This window comes from Neoarius graeffei, chromosome 9, assembly GCF_027579695.1.
Source record: "Neoarius graeffei isolate fNeoGra1 chromosome 9, fNeoGra1.pri, whole genome shotgun sequence".
In the NCBI taxonomy this organism is placed as follows: domain Eukaryota; kingdom Metazoa; phylum Chordata; class Actinopteri; order Siluriformes; family Ariidae; genus Neoarius; species Neoarius graeffei.
The window spans coordinates 67,540,449-67,556,392 of record NC_083577.1 but is presented as its reverse complement, the minus strand read 5'-3'; the positions used below and the strand labels follow the sequence as shown (position 1 = coordinate 67,556,392).

The window sequence follows — 15,944 nt, the reverse complement described above, 5'->3', positions numbered from 1 at the left end:
GTGGGATTTTGAGTAGCGTAGCGAATCAGGTCTGAGAAGTGACTCTGTACTCAGGCTGCGTTTAATGAGATTTCTGCAGAGCCTGTACAAAGCCTAGCTGACACATGAAAGCAGCCGGTAACGTGGAGGGCAGAGTGAGGAACCAAAAATGACAATCTTGTCAGTGAATGACTGACTCCACAAAGCAGGATGAGATAGACAAGCATTAGGAGGACAGTGAAAGAGACACAGCACCAACAACTTAAAAAGAGGCACATAAGCCTTTGAGAAAGCAAGGAAGTGTGGAAAGGCTACACTAGAATAACAAAATGGAAAAAGACCCAGACAGCAGCACATTAGAGAGACTAGGAGAGACACGTATTACAGAAACTAGAGAGAGACGGAAAACTATAAAACAGAACCATGAGATATGCATGGAGATTAATGTATCACAGGGACAGAGAAAAATCTTAGTGCCTGAAGGACTGGATGCCAGAAGGACACACAACACAAAAGGACTGTTAGACTAAAAGAGACATATAAGAGCCTTAGAGAAACTGAGAGAGAAAGGATTTTAGAGAGCTTTAGTCAACTCAAGTTAACTTTATTCTCACAGACAGGATTGGAATATCGTTTCTCCCAGACCTTCGGTGTAAACATAAATGCACAAACAAAATGAGGATTAAAAAAATGTGTGTGTGTGTGTGTGTGTGTGTACCTGTGTGTGTGTGTGTGTGTAAATATATATATATCTCATCTCATCTCATTATCTGTAGCCGCTTTATCCTGTTCTACAGGGTCGCAGGCAAGCTGGAGCCTATCCCAGCTGACTACGGGCGAAAGGCGGGGTACACCCTGGACAAGTCGCCAGGTCATCACAGGGCTGACACATAGACACAGACAACCATTCACACTCACATTCACACCTACGGTCAATTTAGAGTCACCAGTTAACCTAACCTGCATGTCTTTGGACTGTGGGGGAAACCGGAGCACCCGGAGGAAACCCACGCGGACACGGGGAGAACATGCAAACTCCACACAGAAAGGCCCTCGCCGGCCCCGGGGCTCGAACCCAGGACCTTCTTGCTGTGAGGCGACAGCGCTAACCACTACACCACCGTGCCGCCATATATATATATATATATATATATATATATATATATATATATATATAGTGCCTTGCAAAAGTATTCATACCCCTTGAACTTTTTCCACATTTTTCCACCTTACAACCACAAACTTAAAAGTTTTTTATTGAGATTTTATGTGATAGACCAACACAGAGTAGCACATAATTGTGAAGTGAAACGAAAATGATAAATGGTCTTCAAAATTTTAAACAAATACAAATCTGAAAAATGTAGTGTGCATTAGTATTCAGCCCCCTGTACTCTGATACCTCTAAATACAATCCAGTGTAATCAATTGCCTTCAGAAGTCATCTAATTAGTTAATAGAGTCCTACTGTGTGTAATTTACTCTCAGCATAAATACACTTGTTCTGTGAAGGCTTCAGTGGTTTGTTAGAGAACACTGAAGAACAAACAGCATCATGAAGACCAAAGAACTCACCAGACAGGTCAGGGATAAAGTTCTGGAGAAGTTTAAAGCAGGGTTAGGTTATAAAAAAATATCCCAAGCTCTGAACATCTCAAGAAGCACTGTTCAATCCATCATTCAAAAATGGAAAAAGTATGGCACAACTGCAAACCTACCAAGACATGGCCGTCCACCAGTGGCGTCTGGTAGTCTTTCAAACAGGGGAGGCTGGTCGGTTACGATATTTCCAGATTTTAAAAGAAAAAAAACACATCAATTTTGCCCATACTCTTGTCTCTGATCTGGCTGATTGTTGGCAGGGTCACAAACTGTGAAATAACAGGTTCTTTTGGCCCATTAGCCAACTGTCCAATATACATGATGGTGGTGTTGGGGGGGGGTATATTTTAACATTTTATATTTTAAAATTGTGGCATGTTGTTTAAAAATTGACCTCGGCTGTGTTTTTGTTTAAAAATGTTTTCCAAATTGTAGCGGTGTTTAATTCATATCCAGAAAAACATATATTCCAATATAATATACTCAGCATAAACATTTTAAATAGATTCTATATTTTTGGTCCATCCATGACATATTACTAAAGTAGCCTATTTACTGTTGTTGATGTGGGTCACTTGCTGTTAGCCAATTCACTTTCTCGTACCAGGAGAGCTGAAAGGAACGAGTATTATTCCCTACCTTTTTCACCAAGTCAATTTGAGGCGTTGGTCTACCCTGCTCTTTAATTTTAATTTTTTCCTCGAAAGGAAGACTGGCAAATGGCTTCGCCAAAATTAAATCAGCAATGCTTGGCATCCGTGCGCAGCTTTCTTGCTAGCTGACTAGCCCCCTCAAGTTCAAGTTCAGTCACTCAAATAAACGAAATTTCTGGAACTAAGATAGCAAACTTGACAACACTATATTTACACTTATTTACAATGAAAATATATACAAACTAAAAAAGCTGGTAGAAACCGTATGTAATGAATGAAATCAAAATGTAAGCCGATCTCTTACAATACACCACAGCACTTGCAAATCCGCATGGAACTGAACTGATGTTGCCAGATACTGCTGACGTTATCCAGCCCAAAATATGTTCAAAACCCGCCAAAATGCACTTAAAACCGCTGCCTGTCTATAGTTGAAACAAGCTGTCAATCAAAGAAAATATCCGGCCGCTTTCACCAATCACCAGTCTCCTCGTGGAAACTGCCATGTCCCTCCCATGTGAGGCTCGGAGTCCGTAGGCGGGCATTTTCGCAGTATTTGTCCAATAACCGTCTTGCATTTTGATATTGAAAAGCGCATAGCTCCCAAATGCCATTGAAGTCCATTGAGGCTGGGAGTCCGTGAGACTCCGTGGGCGGGCGGTTTCACAGTATTTGTCCAATAATCGTCTTGCATTTTGAGATTGACAAGCACATAGCTCCCAATCCACTGAGGCTGGGCTGCATCGCGCTGTCACGAGGGGGAAAAACTCACGCACACATTAGGCGAACTGGGGAAAGTTATAACGGAATGATTTCGCATTGTAGTTGGGTTGAGCACATATATTTCTATGATTCTGGATCTGAAATAGCAATGTTATAAGGTCGGCTATAACATAAGCCTAGCGCAATTCATCCTACATGATGTTCGTCATTTTTAGAGGAGGTTTTTTTTTTTAGGGGATGCTTTTCTTCAGCAGGGACAGGGAAGCTGGTCAGAGTTGATGGGAAGAGGGATGGAGCTAAATACAGGGCAATCCTGGAAGAAAACCTGTTGGAGGCTGCAAAAGACTTGAGACTGGGAAGGAGATTCACCATCCAGCAAGACAGTGACCCTAAACATACAGCCAGAGCTACAATGGAATGGTTTAGATCAAAGAATATTCATGTGTTAGAATGGCCCAGTCAAAGTCCAGACCTAAATCCCATTGAGCATCTGTGGCAAGACTTGAAAATTGCTGTTCACAGACGCTCTCCATCCAATCTGGCTGAGCTTGAGCTATTTTGCAAAGAAGAATGGGCAAAAATTTCAGTGTCTAGATGTGCAAAGCTGGTAGAGACATACCACAAAAGACTTGCAGCTGTAATTGCAGCAAAAGGTGGCTCTACAAAGTATTGACGCAGGGGGGCTGAATACTAATGCACACCACATTTTTCAGATTTTTATTTGTTTAAAATTTTGAAGACCATTTATCATTTTCATTTCACGTCACAATTATGTGCTACTCTGTGTTGGTCTATCACATAAAATCTCAATAAAAAACTTATAAGTTCGTGGTTGTAAGGTGGAAAAATGTGAAAAAGTTCAAGGGGTATGAATACTTTTGCAAGGCACTGTATATATATCCACATTCACTGGATATGAGCAGTCATGCGCTCTGATTGGCTACTCTACTACTAGAATATCAGCTCATATACCGTGAGTAGAGAAAAACAAAATGACGGAGCATGTTGCTAAACCGCGGGCGGCACGGTGGTGTAGTGGTTAGCGCTGTCGCCTCACAGCAAGAAGGTCCTGGGTTCGAGCCCCGGGGCCGGCGAGGGCCTTTCTGTGTGGAGTTTGCATGTTCTCCCCGTGTCCGCGTGGGTTTCCTCCGGGTGCTCCGGTTTCCCCCACAGTCCAAAGACATGCAGGTTAGGTTAACTGGTGACTCTAAATTGACCGTAGGTATGAATGTGAGTGTGAATGGTTGTCTGTGTCTATGTGTCAGCCCTGTGATGACCTGGCGACTTGTCCAGGGTGTACCCCGCCTTTCGCCCGTAGTCAGCTGGGATAGGCTCCAGCTTGCCTGCGACCCTGTAGAAGGATAAAGCGGCTAGAGATAATGAGATGAGATGAGATGTTGCTAAACCAACCGAGGACAAAATAAAAACTCTACTTGAAAACAAAACCCCAAAAATTGTTATCAAGTATTTGAAAGAAACAGAAATGGCTAAAAGAATATAGCCCCCCTCCCAAATGGCTCCTGTTCCACACTCCAGCCCAGTCGGTGGCAGTAATGCCCCCTTAAGTTGGTTTGCCAAGCACCAAAAAAACCCTAAAGAAGAAGAAGAAGAAAACCCCTAAAAATATTTTTTTAAAAGCAACAAAATATGGAATAAAAGTACTGTATTTGATGGTAAGAACATATCTTTTTTATTTATTTTTCAATAATTATTATTATAGCATTTTTCACAAAATGCTACTGCCATTTCGCTGGTTTGTTTACATTCTAAGCGGAAATGATTTTGTCGGACATTTTGTATATAGTTTTCATTTATTGAATTTGCAAAAAATAAAAACAAAAATGCTCTGTTTCTCAAAATCCAGTGAATGTGGATATAATAAAACAGTTATTCCACTCAGTATCGTCGTACATGGCTTATAGCCAACTCAGTGCTACGTGCTATCAGCTCATGTACGACTCGATTTCATGGAATAACTGTTTTATTTATGTATAAAACAAAAACCACACAATAGTGCAAATGGAGTAAACCATGCAAATGGCTTAACGGGCAGGGAAACAACAGAATTTCAGTGTTAGAGAGTAGAGGAATAACAACTCCTCATTGTGCTGCACAGGAGGTACTTATATAGCATACTGAATGGTATTTACTGGAAGAAGACATCTCTTGACTTCTGTTCAAGTATGCTTGTGCAATCCTTTCCTGAACCCAATGTGCTAACGTTTATAGACAGCACAGTCCCTTCATAGTGCTCTGTTTTCCTACTGTCATCCTTTTGTTTACCTTCAACCTTTGAACCACTATTTGGTCATTGCCCTGATCTTCATCACTACTTCAGTTCACATCACTGACCTGGTCTGGTTCCCTCTTTCAATAATAATGCACATTCAGAATTGAGAAAAGCTGGTTTCTTAGATGGACCATTGTGCCTCAAAGGGTTAATATAATGTACATTTACGAAAGCCTTCAGTGTGATAGACATAACTGATGGATGTGACTGAATTGCTCTGTGTTATAAATCCAGACTTAGCAAGTTTATTATTCATCTAGCCCAATTTCCAGCTACTTGCATTAAGAATATTTTGTTTCTATATTTTTAATAAATGCAGACAAATAGGCTTTTTTATTGTGTTATTTTATGATATACTGTACAGTGATTATTGTTTCTGACATTTAATGGGAATCAACTGTGCGAGCCATTTTGAAACTCACAAAGCCAAATTTCTAAAACACATGAACACCAGTACAAGAAGCAAGTAGAAACCTGATTACTTGAAACTCAAAGCTCTGATGCTTGTGGATGTTTTTCCTGGTCACAGAGCTGAACTTGTAAATTGTGAAATTTTCCTCAGTACCTTGAAAAAGAAAAAGCTAATATTTTGAATAGAGGATGCCAGACTGGATTGTTGCAGTGTGGATTGTAGCCCAAGGAAGCGAATAACAAAGCATGAGGTAAATGAGTGCACTAACACATTAGCAGATTTGTATAATTATTCAGTTCAGCAGTGATGTATTGGCCTGAACATGAAAGCTCACTCAAGAAATTAGCATACATAAATAGAACAGACTCTTTAAAATATCACCATGTTTTTGCTAACACACATACAAACAAACAAAAAAATCTCTAGTAGCTGTGACAGTCTGAAACTAATTCCCAAGGTAACCTGTAATTCCTTATCCTGTTCATTGTGCTATTTCATTGAAGAACGTTTCTTTTCAGAAGATTTTCACAGTGCTGGAGAAAGTGTATCACAATCTTGACCTCACCAGTCATATACCGTATCTCTGGCAAACAGGAGGGTTTTTTTGTGCACTGTTTTCAATGGTAAGGCTACTTACCATTGAAAACAGAGGACACAGGATACGTAGGATTTGTTGTAATATGTATAGTGTAGAGCCAAAGGATTGTGGACACCTGATCATCACGTCCATATGTGGGACTTCCTCAAACTATCACCACAAACACTGAGCCAAAACGCCAAGTATCTGGATATATATACACACAGTGAGAGTAAAAAGTATTTGATCCCTTGCTGATTTTGTTGGTTTGCCCACTAATAAAGACATGATCATTCTATACTTTTAATGGTAAATGTATTCTAACATGGAGAGACAGAATATCAAAAAGAAAATCCAGAAAATAACTTTAAAGAATATATATTAATTGATTTGTATTTCATTGAGGGAAATAAGTATTTGATCCCCTAGTATGCATTAGGAGTTCTGGCTTTCACAGACCAGTTAGACGCTCCCAATCAACTTGTTACCTGAATTGAAGACACCTGTTCTAACTAATCACCTGTATGAAAGACACCTGTTCACAGAATCAGACAATCAGACAGATTCCAAACTCTCCAACATGGGTAAGACCAAAGAACTCTCTCAGGACCTCAGAGACAGGATTGTTGACCTGCACAAATCTGGAATGGGCTACAAAAACATTAGCAAGATGCTGGGTATTAAAGTAACAACCATTGGTGCAATTGTGAGAAAATTTAAGAAGTATAGATATATACTTCTTAAGTATATATATACAATATAACTTTTAACACTAAGAAGACTGTTTGTATTAAGTTTGGCTCTTCTGTTATGGAGAGTGAAAATGTGTTTTTAAATGGTTCACTTATCAAGTGGGTGGACAGTGTGAGACACTTAGGTCATATTATTAATTCCAATTTGTGTGATAATCAGGATTGTAGTATTAAGAAGGGTGTTTTTAACTCTGCTGTGAACAAATTGTTCGGGTCGTATGGTAAATTATGCACCCCAAATCTCATCTCATGAGCAATTCCAGCGTTATGGACGTGACGCTTGAACTCAAAATGGCAACAAATGACCCAGTGCATGTTTTATTGTCTCCCAGTATTTAAACAAGTGTTGCATATTTTAAGGCTGTACCATACTGGAGAAGTGATAGAACAAGAACAATTCCCATAGTACATCTAGGGCATGCCAGAAAACGCCAATAAAAGATGCGTTATGGATGTGACAGAAAAAGTATCACTTTTCTTGGGTGACTGTACATTTTTATCAAACTCTGTGAAATTGTAAACCTAATGTCGAAATGGAGATATCCATTTGATAGAGGGGTCCAAGGTGAATATTAAAAAATCTTTGTTTAAAATATTTGGTATTTCATGCAGAGTTTCGGAAGGAAAAGTCAGCGTTATGGATGTGACGAAATTCCGTTATGGATGTGACGCGTCTGAAATAGACATGGCATATGTTTAGAAAATCAGCAATTTAACCACCATAACCCTTTGAAAAACTCTCTAAATATCAGCTAAAACTATCAAAGTTCTTAAATAATATTTAGGATGGCTATTGTTTTGCTGTTTTGTGGATTTTAGCATACATTTCTGTGGCTTGTGGCAATAATATAGAATTGTACATGATCAAAGTTGATTTTAGCTTGGGTTTTACATTATAAGAAAGAAAGACTGACATATTAAGGCGAAGGGAACAATTCTTGTGACAAATTGGTTCAACTTATTCACATCTGTAAAATACAGGCCTAGGCGATATCTCCCGGAGTGGTTTTGATGTATTACATGTTGCTTTATTTTTGCATGGTGAGGTTGACATTTACATGGAATTGCCCTCATCTCATTATCTCTAGCCGCTTTATCCTTCTACAGGGTCGCAGGCAAGCTGGAGCCTATCCCAGCTGACTATGGGCGAAAGGCGGGGTACACCCTGAACAAGTCGCCAGGTCATCACAGGGCTGACACATAGACACAGACAACCATTCACACTCACATTCACACCTACGGTCAATTTTAGAGTCACCAGTTAACCTAACCTGCATGTCTTTGGACTGTGGGGGAAACCGGAGCACCCGGAGGAAACCCATGCGGACACGGGGAGAACATACAAACTCCACACAGAAAGGCCCTCGCCGGCCCCGGGGCTCGAACCCAGGACCTTCTTGCTGTGAGGCGACAGCGCTAACCACTACACCACCGTGCCGCCGCACCCCAAATCTGTTGTATTTATTTCGAACTTATTGTTGTTCTTTTTATGGCTCACAATTATGGGATTTTAAATCCCAGGGTTTCACAAGTTGTTGTACTCAGTGGAATAAAGCAGTCAGGAAGCTGCTAAAGCTCCCTTTCTGCACTCATACTTGGTTATTAGGTCCTCTATCTGGGCAACCTCATATCTCTGTACAATTTTATGTTAAAACGTTTAAGTTTATTTACAGTATGTACCATCATGTGAATCCTGTTGTTTCTTTTCTGGCGCGGGTAGCCAGCTCATGTGCTAGATCTCCACTTGGTCGTAATATTTCGTATCTTCATCATTGTGATATTAATATAGAGGAGTCGGTCTCATCTAATGTTGGACATATTTATGGCAGCAATATGTTGTCTCTCGAAAAAGAAGCACTTTTTAATGTTTATAATGAACTTGTTTCTCAGCCTGTTATTCAGGGCTTCACTGATGACATGTTATATGATATTGTCAATAACATATGCTCTGATTAACTTGTACGTGTGCTTATTGTTGTTTCTGTAAATATGTTCTATTGTTGACCGTTGTGTTCCTTGTACCTTTTAAAGTACGAATAAAAGATATATATATATATATATATATATATATATATATATATATATATATATATATATATATATAACATGACCATCAATAGACCTCGGTCTGGTGCTCCACAGAAGATTTCACCTCGTGGGGTGGCAATGATCATGAGAACTGTGAGAAATCGGCCTGCAACCACACAGCGGGAGTTAGTGAATGACCTCAAGGCAGCTGGGACCACAGTCACCAGGAAAACAATTGGCAACACTTTGCGCCTCAATGGATTAAAATCCTGCAGTGCCCGAAAGGTACCCCTGCTTAAGAAGGCACATGTGGAGGCCCGCCTAAAGTATGCCAATGATCACCTCAAAGATGTACAAAGTGATTGGGAGAAGGTTCTGTGGTCAGACGAGACCAAAATTGAACTATTTGGCCTAAACTCTACTCGTCATGTGTGGAGGAAGAAAAATGCTGCCTATGACCCCAGGAACACTGTGCCCACCATCAAGCATGGAGGTGGAAGCATTATGTTTTGGGGGTGTTTCTCTGCCAAGGGCACAGGGCTACTTCACCGCATCAGTGGGAAGATGGATGGAGCCATGTACCGTGCAGTCCTGAGGGACAACCTCCTCCCCTCTGCCAGGAAGTTGAAAATGGGCCGTGGTTGGGTCTTCCAACATGACAACGACCCGAAGCATACAGCAAAGGCAACAAAGGAGTGGCTCAAGAAGAACCACATTAAGGTCATGGAGTGGCTCAGCCAGTCTCCGGACCTCAATCCAATCGAAAATCTATGGAGGGAGCTGAAGGTCCAAGTTGCCAAGCGACAGCCCACCAACCTTAATGATTTAGAGAGGATCTGCAAAGAAGAGTGGGCCAAAATTCCCCCTGATATGTGTGCTAACCTTGTGGTTAACTACAACAAATGTCTGTTCGCTGTGCTTGCAAACAAAGGCTTTGCCACCAAGTATTAAGTGCTTTTGGCTAGAGGGATCAAATACTTATTTCCCTCAATGAAATACAAATCAATTAAAATATATTCTTTAAAGTTATTTTCTGGATTTTTGTTTTGATATTCTGTCTCTCCATGTTAGAATACATCTACCATTAAAAGTATAGAATGATCATGTCTTTATTAGTGGGCAAACCAACAAAATCAGCAAGGGATCAAATACTTTTTACTCTCACTGTGTGTGTGTGTGTGTATGTGTGTATATATATATATATATATATATATATATATATATATATATATATATATATATATATATACACTAGTGCATCTCAAAAAATTAGAATACCATGAAAAAGTTCCTTTTTTTCATAATTTAATTCAAAAAGGTAAACTTTCATATATTCTATATTCATTGCATGTAAAGTGAAATATTTAAAGCCTTTTTTGTTTTAATTTTGATGATTATGGCTTATAGCTCATGAAAATCAGAAATCCAGTATCTCAAATTATTAGAATATTCCCTAAGATCAATCAAAAAAAGGATTTACAATACAGAAATGTCCAACTTCTGAAAAGTATATTCATTTATACACTCAATACTTGGTTGGGGCTCCTTTACCATGAATTACTGTATCAATGCGGTGTGGCATGGAGGTGATCAGTCTGTGGCACTGCTGAGGTGTTATTGAAGCCCAGGTTGCTTTGATAGTGGCCTTCAGCGTATCTGTATTTTTGGGTTGGGTGTTTCTCATCTTCCTCTTGACAATACCCCATAGATTCTCTATGGGGTTCAGGTCAGGCAAGTTGGCTGGCCAATCAAACACAGTAATATCATGGTCAGCAAACCATTTGGTAGTAGTTTTGGCACTGTGGGTAGGTGCTAAGTCCTGCTGGAAAAGGAAATCAGCATCTCCAAAAAGCTTGTCAGCAGATGGAAGCATGAAGTGCTCTAAAATCTCCTGGTAGATGGCTGTGTTGACTTTGGACTTGATAAAATACAGTGGACCAACACCAGCAGATGACATGGCACCCCAAATCATCACAGACTGTGGAAACTTCACACTGGGCTTCAAACACCTTGGATTCTGTGCCTCTCCACTCTTCCTCCAGACTCTAGAACCGTGATTTCCAAATTAAATGCAAAATGTACTTTCATCTGAAAAGAGGACTTTGGACCACTGAGCAACAGTCCATTTCTTTCTCTCCTTAGCCCAGATAAGACACTTCTGACATTGTCTCTGGCTCAGAAGTAGCTTGATATTAGGAATGCGAAAGTTGTATCCTCTTTCTTGAAGATGTCTGTTCGTGATGGGTTTTGATACACTGACACCAGCCTCAGTCCACTCCTTCTGAAGCTCTCCCAAGTTCTTGAATCAAATTTTCTTGACAATCCTCTCAAGACTGCGGCCATCTCTGTTGCTTGTGCACCTTTTCCAGCCACCCTTTTCAGCAATGACCTTTTGTGGCTTGCCCTCCTTGTGGAGGGCATCAGTGATCATCTTCTGGACAACAGTCAAGTCAGCAGTCTTCCCCATGATTGTGGTTGTGTGTACTGAACTAGACCGAGAGATACACTGTGTTCATACTGTTTTACTCAAACTTGAAACGAAATATTCTAATATTTTGAGATGGGTTTTTTTTATATTTTTGTACTGTATGCCATACTGATTAAAATTAAAAGAGAAAAATGCTTGAAACATTTTAGTTTATGTGTAATGAGTCTATAATATATAACATTTTCACTTTCTTAAATAACTGATGGAAAATATTGAACTTTTTCAGAATATTCTAATTTTTTGAGATGCACTAGTATATATAATATTTAACTTCATCCAAGAATCTGGGTATCTGGAGCATATTGGATATCTGGCTATTTCGTTGACAATGCCACGATCAGTGAGTACTCAACATGGATTTCATCATATATTGGACATACAACCCCAAATCAGAAAAAGTTGGGATGGTGTGGAAAATGCAAATAAAAAAAAAAGAAAGCAATGTGTGGCAGCGGGGGCGTGGTCAAGCGCCGGTCTGTGACAGGAGGGCGGAGTCAGGGAAGGTAAGTGGCAGAATCACTTCACCTGAGAGCAATTAACCTGTGTTTGTGTGTCTTCCCAGTGACCACGCCCTATATGAGGAGGGAGAGTGAGAGCGGAGAGGGCTGATCCCTGAACCAGACGCCGGTTGTGTGTGTGTGTCTGTTTGAATGAAGTATTTGTCTAAACTGAAAAGTCTAGCAATAAACGCTGTTTTGGAACCTGATCCCTGTCCTGCTGTCCTCTGTGCTCCACCCACACATAGGGAGTCCTACAGTGGTGCCGAAACCCGGGATAATAGAGCACCAACCCAGCAGCTCCATGGAATCCTCCCCGTTCACCGACCTGGTCCACGCCCTCGCCACGGCTCAGCAAAGCCAGCACCAGGCGCTCGTCACACTCCGAAAGGAACAAGAACGGCGCTTCGAAGCCCTGGTGCTGGCCCAGCAGGAAGATCGCAAGGCGTTCCGGCATCTCCTCGTGTCGGCGGGGCCCACCAGTGCTCCGGCCGCGGGCCCGTCTCCCCTCACTGTCACCAAGATGGGCCCGCAGGACGACGCCGAGGCATTCCTCACGTTGTTTGAACAGGTCGCCGATGCCTCGGGGTGGCCGATGGAGCAGCGCGCGGCGCGCCTCCTCCCCCTGCTCACGGGAGAGGCACAGCTGGCCGCGCTACAGCTCCCCGCCGACCGCCGGCTGGCCTACGCGGACCTCCGCCGGGCCGTCCTCCAGCGCGTGGGGCGCACACAGGAACAACAGCGCCAGCGCTTCCGCGTGCTGCAATTGGAGGAAGTCGGCCGGCCGTTCGCGTTCGGCCAGCAGCTCTGGGACGCCTGCTGGCGGTGGCTGAGGGCCAACGATCGTGACGCCGAGGGAATCGTCGACCAGGTGGTACTGGAACAGTTCATCGCCCGCTTACCAGCAGGAACCGCGGAGTGGGTCCAGTGCCACCGCCCGGCGTCGCTGGATCAGGCAGTCGAGCTGGCGGAGGATCATCTGGCGGCTGTCCCGGCGGCAGGACAGCAGATGACATCATCTCTTCTCTCCTCTTCTCTCTCTCTCTCTCCCCCTCCTCCTGTGTCCCGTCCTCACCCCATTCCCCCACTGCAGAGGCGGGGGCTGGCACCACCCCAGCCGGCCTGCCGCACCCGCAGTGCCCTCCCGTTTCTCCCTTCTGTGTCTGTCTCTCCCCCACCTCAGGTGAGTGAGCCCCAGATCACCGGTGCAGAGGGAAAGCCCAGGCCGGTTTGCTGGCGCTGCGGGGAACCGGGCCACCTTCAACAGCAGTGCACAGCAATGGAAGTGGGCGCGGTGGTTCGGATCCCCGACGTGCCAGAGGCCGCCCTCGATCGGGCCGGAGCGTATCGCATACCGGTGAGTATCCAAGGGGCTACATATCAGGCGTTGGTGGATTCTGGTTGTAATCAGACCTCAATTCGCCAAAGCCTGGTTCAAAACGAGGCATTGGGGGGAGCACAAGGGGTGAAGGTTTTGTGTGTGCACGGGGATGTTCACCGCTACCCTTTGGTGTCGGTCCACATTATTTTCAGAGGGGAAAAATTTATAGTGAAGGCGGCGGTTAATCCTCGCCTTACCCACTCTAATTTTGGGGACGGATTGGCCGGGATTTCGGGGGTTAATGACGCGCCTAGTAGAGAGTGGGTCCTGCCAATTGACAGGGGGAGGTCCCGGTGTCGCTTTGGCGGGAGCAGCTGTCACAGAGCCGTCTACGTCATCTCCGCGTCAGAGTGAGGAGCCGCCAGCTCCTCCTCTCTCTATTGGGGAATCCCTCGCGGATTTCCCATTGGAGCAGTCGCGAGACGAGACTCTGCGGCATGCGTTTGACCAAGTGAGAGTAATCGATGGTCAAACGCTCCCGCCGAACGCCACCCCGTCCTTCCCCTACTTCGCGATTTTGAAGGATAGATTATACCGAGTGACGCAGGACACTCAAACTAAAGAGCGAGTCACACAGCTTTTGATTCCAAAGAGCCGCCGGGAATTGGTATTCCAGGCGGCTCACTTTAATCCCATGGCTGGACACTTGGGGCAGGATAAAACACTAGCCCGAATAATGGCCCGATTCTATTGGCCGGGGATTCGCGGCGATGTCCGTAGGTGGTGTACGGCATGCCGCGAATGCCAGTTAGTAAATCCAGCGGCCATTCCAAAAGCGCCTTTGCGCCCTCTACCGTTAATCGAGACCCCGTTTGAGAGAATTGGGATGGATCTCGTCGGGCCATTAGATCGGTCAGCACGAGGGTACCGCTTTATATTAGTTCTGGTGGACTATGCAACGCGATACCCGGAAGCAGTGCCTCTGCGCAATATCTCAGCACGCAGTATTGCAGAGGCACTCTTCCGCGTCATCTCCCGAGTTGGAATCCCGAAAGAGATTCTGACTGACCAAGGCACTACGTTTATGTCACGAACACTGCGCGAACTGTATGGGTTATTGGGGATTAAGCCGATCCGCACCAGCGTATATCACCCACAAACGGACGGTTTAGTGGAACGGTTCAACCCCATCCTCAAAAATATTATTAAAAAATTCGTAAGTAAGGACGCACGTAATTGGGATAAGTGGCTCGAACCCTTGCTGTTCTCAGTGCGAGAGGTCCCCCAAGCCTCCACGGGGTTCTCCCCGTTCGAATTATTATATGGGCGTAAGCCGCGCGGCATCCTGGACGTGCTGCGGGAAATTGGGAGGAGGGACCTTCACAAAGTAAGAATGAAATTCAGTACGTTATGGACCTGCGCACAAAACTCCACACGCTCACCCACCTAACTCAGGAGAATTTGTGGCAGGCCTAGGAACGGCAAGCCCGCCTGTACAACAAGGGTACGCGCCTTAGAGAGTTCACACCGGGAGATAAAGTACTCGTACTGCTGCCCACGTCGAGCTCCAAATTGATCGCCAAGTGGCAAGGGCCCTTTGAGGTCACACGGCGAGTCGGGGACGTCGACTATGAGGTGAGGCGAACAGACAGGGGTGGGGCGCTACAGATCTACCACCTCAATCTGCTGAAACTCTGGAACGAGGAGGTCCCCGTGGCGTTGGTGTCGGTAGTTCCGGAGAGGGCGGAGCTGGGGCCGGAGGTTCAAAAAGGGACATTGGCATCACGTACCTCTCCGGTCCCCTGTGGAGACCACCTCTCCCCGACCCAACTCACGGAGGTCGCCCAGTTGCAGGCCAAGTTTTCGGATGTGTTCTCGCCCCTGCCCGGTCGCACTAACCTCATAGAACACCACATAGAGACGCCCCCGGGGGTGGTAGTGCGTAGCCGCCCTTACAGACTACCCGAACACAAAAAAAAGGTGGTTCGGGAAGAACTTCAGGCCATGCTCGAAATGGGCATCGTCGAGGAGTCCCACAGTGACTGGAGCAGCCCGGTGGTCTTGGTTCCCAAGGCCGACGGCTCGGTCCGGTTCTGTGTGGACTATAGAAAAGTCAACACAGTGTCTAAATTCGACGCGTACCCAATGCCTCGTATTGATGAGCTGCTCGATCGACTAGGCACGGCTCGCTTTTACTCGACACTGGATTTGACGAAGGGATATTGGCAGATCCCCTTGACTCCATTATCCCGGGAGAAAACGGCCTTTTCCACACCGTTCGGCTTACACCAGTTCGTCACACTTCCGTTTGGGCTGTTTGGGGCGCCCGCTACGTTTCAGCGGCTGATGGACAGGGTCCTCCGGCCCCACGGCACCTATGCGGCCGCGTATTTGGACGATATTATCATTTATAGTAATGACTGGCAGCGGCACCTGCAACACCTGAGGGCCGTCCTTAGGTCGCTGAGGCGGGCGGGACTCATTGCCAACCCAAAGAAGTGTGCGATTGGGCGGGTGGAAGTACGGTATCTGGGCTTCCACTTGGGTAACGGGCAGGTGCGTCCCCAAATTAATAAGACAGCAGCGATTGCGGCCTGCCCGAGGCCCAAGACCAAAAAGGGG

General features: G+C 44.4%; 1 protein-coding gene across 1 annotated transcript in view; it reads right to left on the bottom strand.

Annotated features, from left to right (window-relative positions):
• LOC132891323 (inactive dipeptidyl peptidase 10-like) overlaps positions 1–15,944 on the bottom strand; it is a 188,316-nt gene that overhangs the window by 105,723 nt on the left and 66,649 nt on the right. The window lies entirely within an intron of this gene.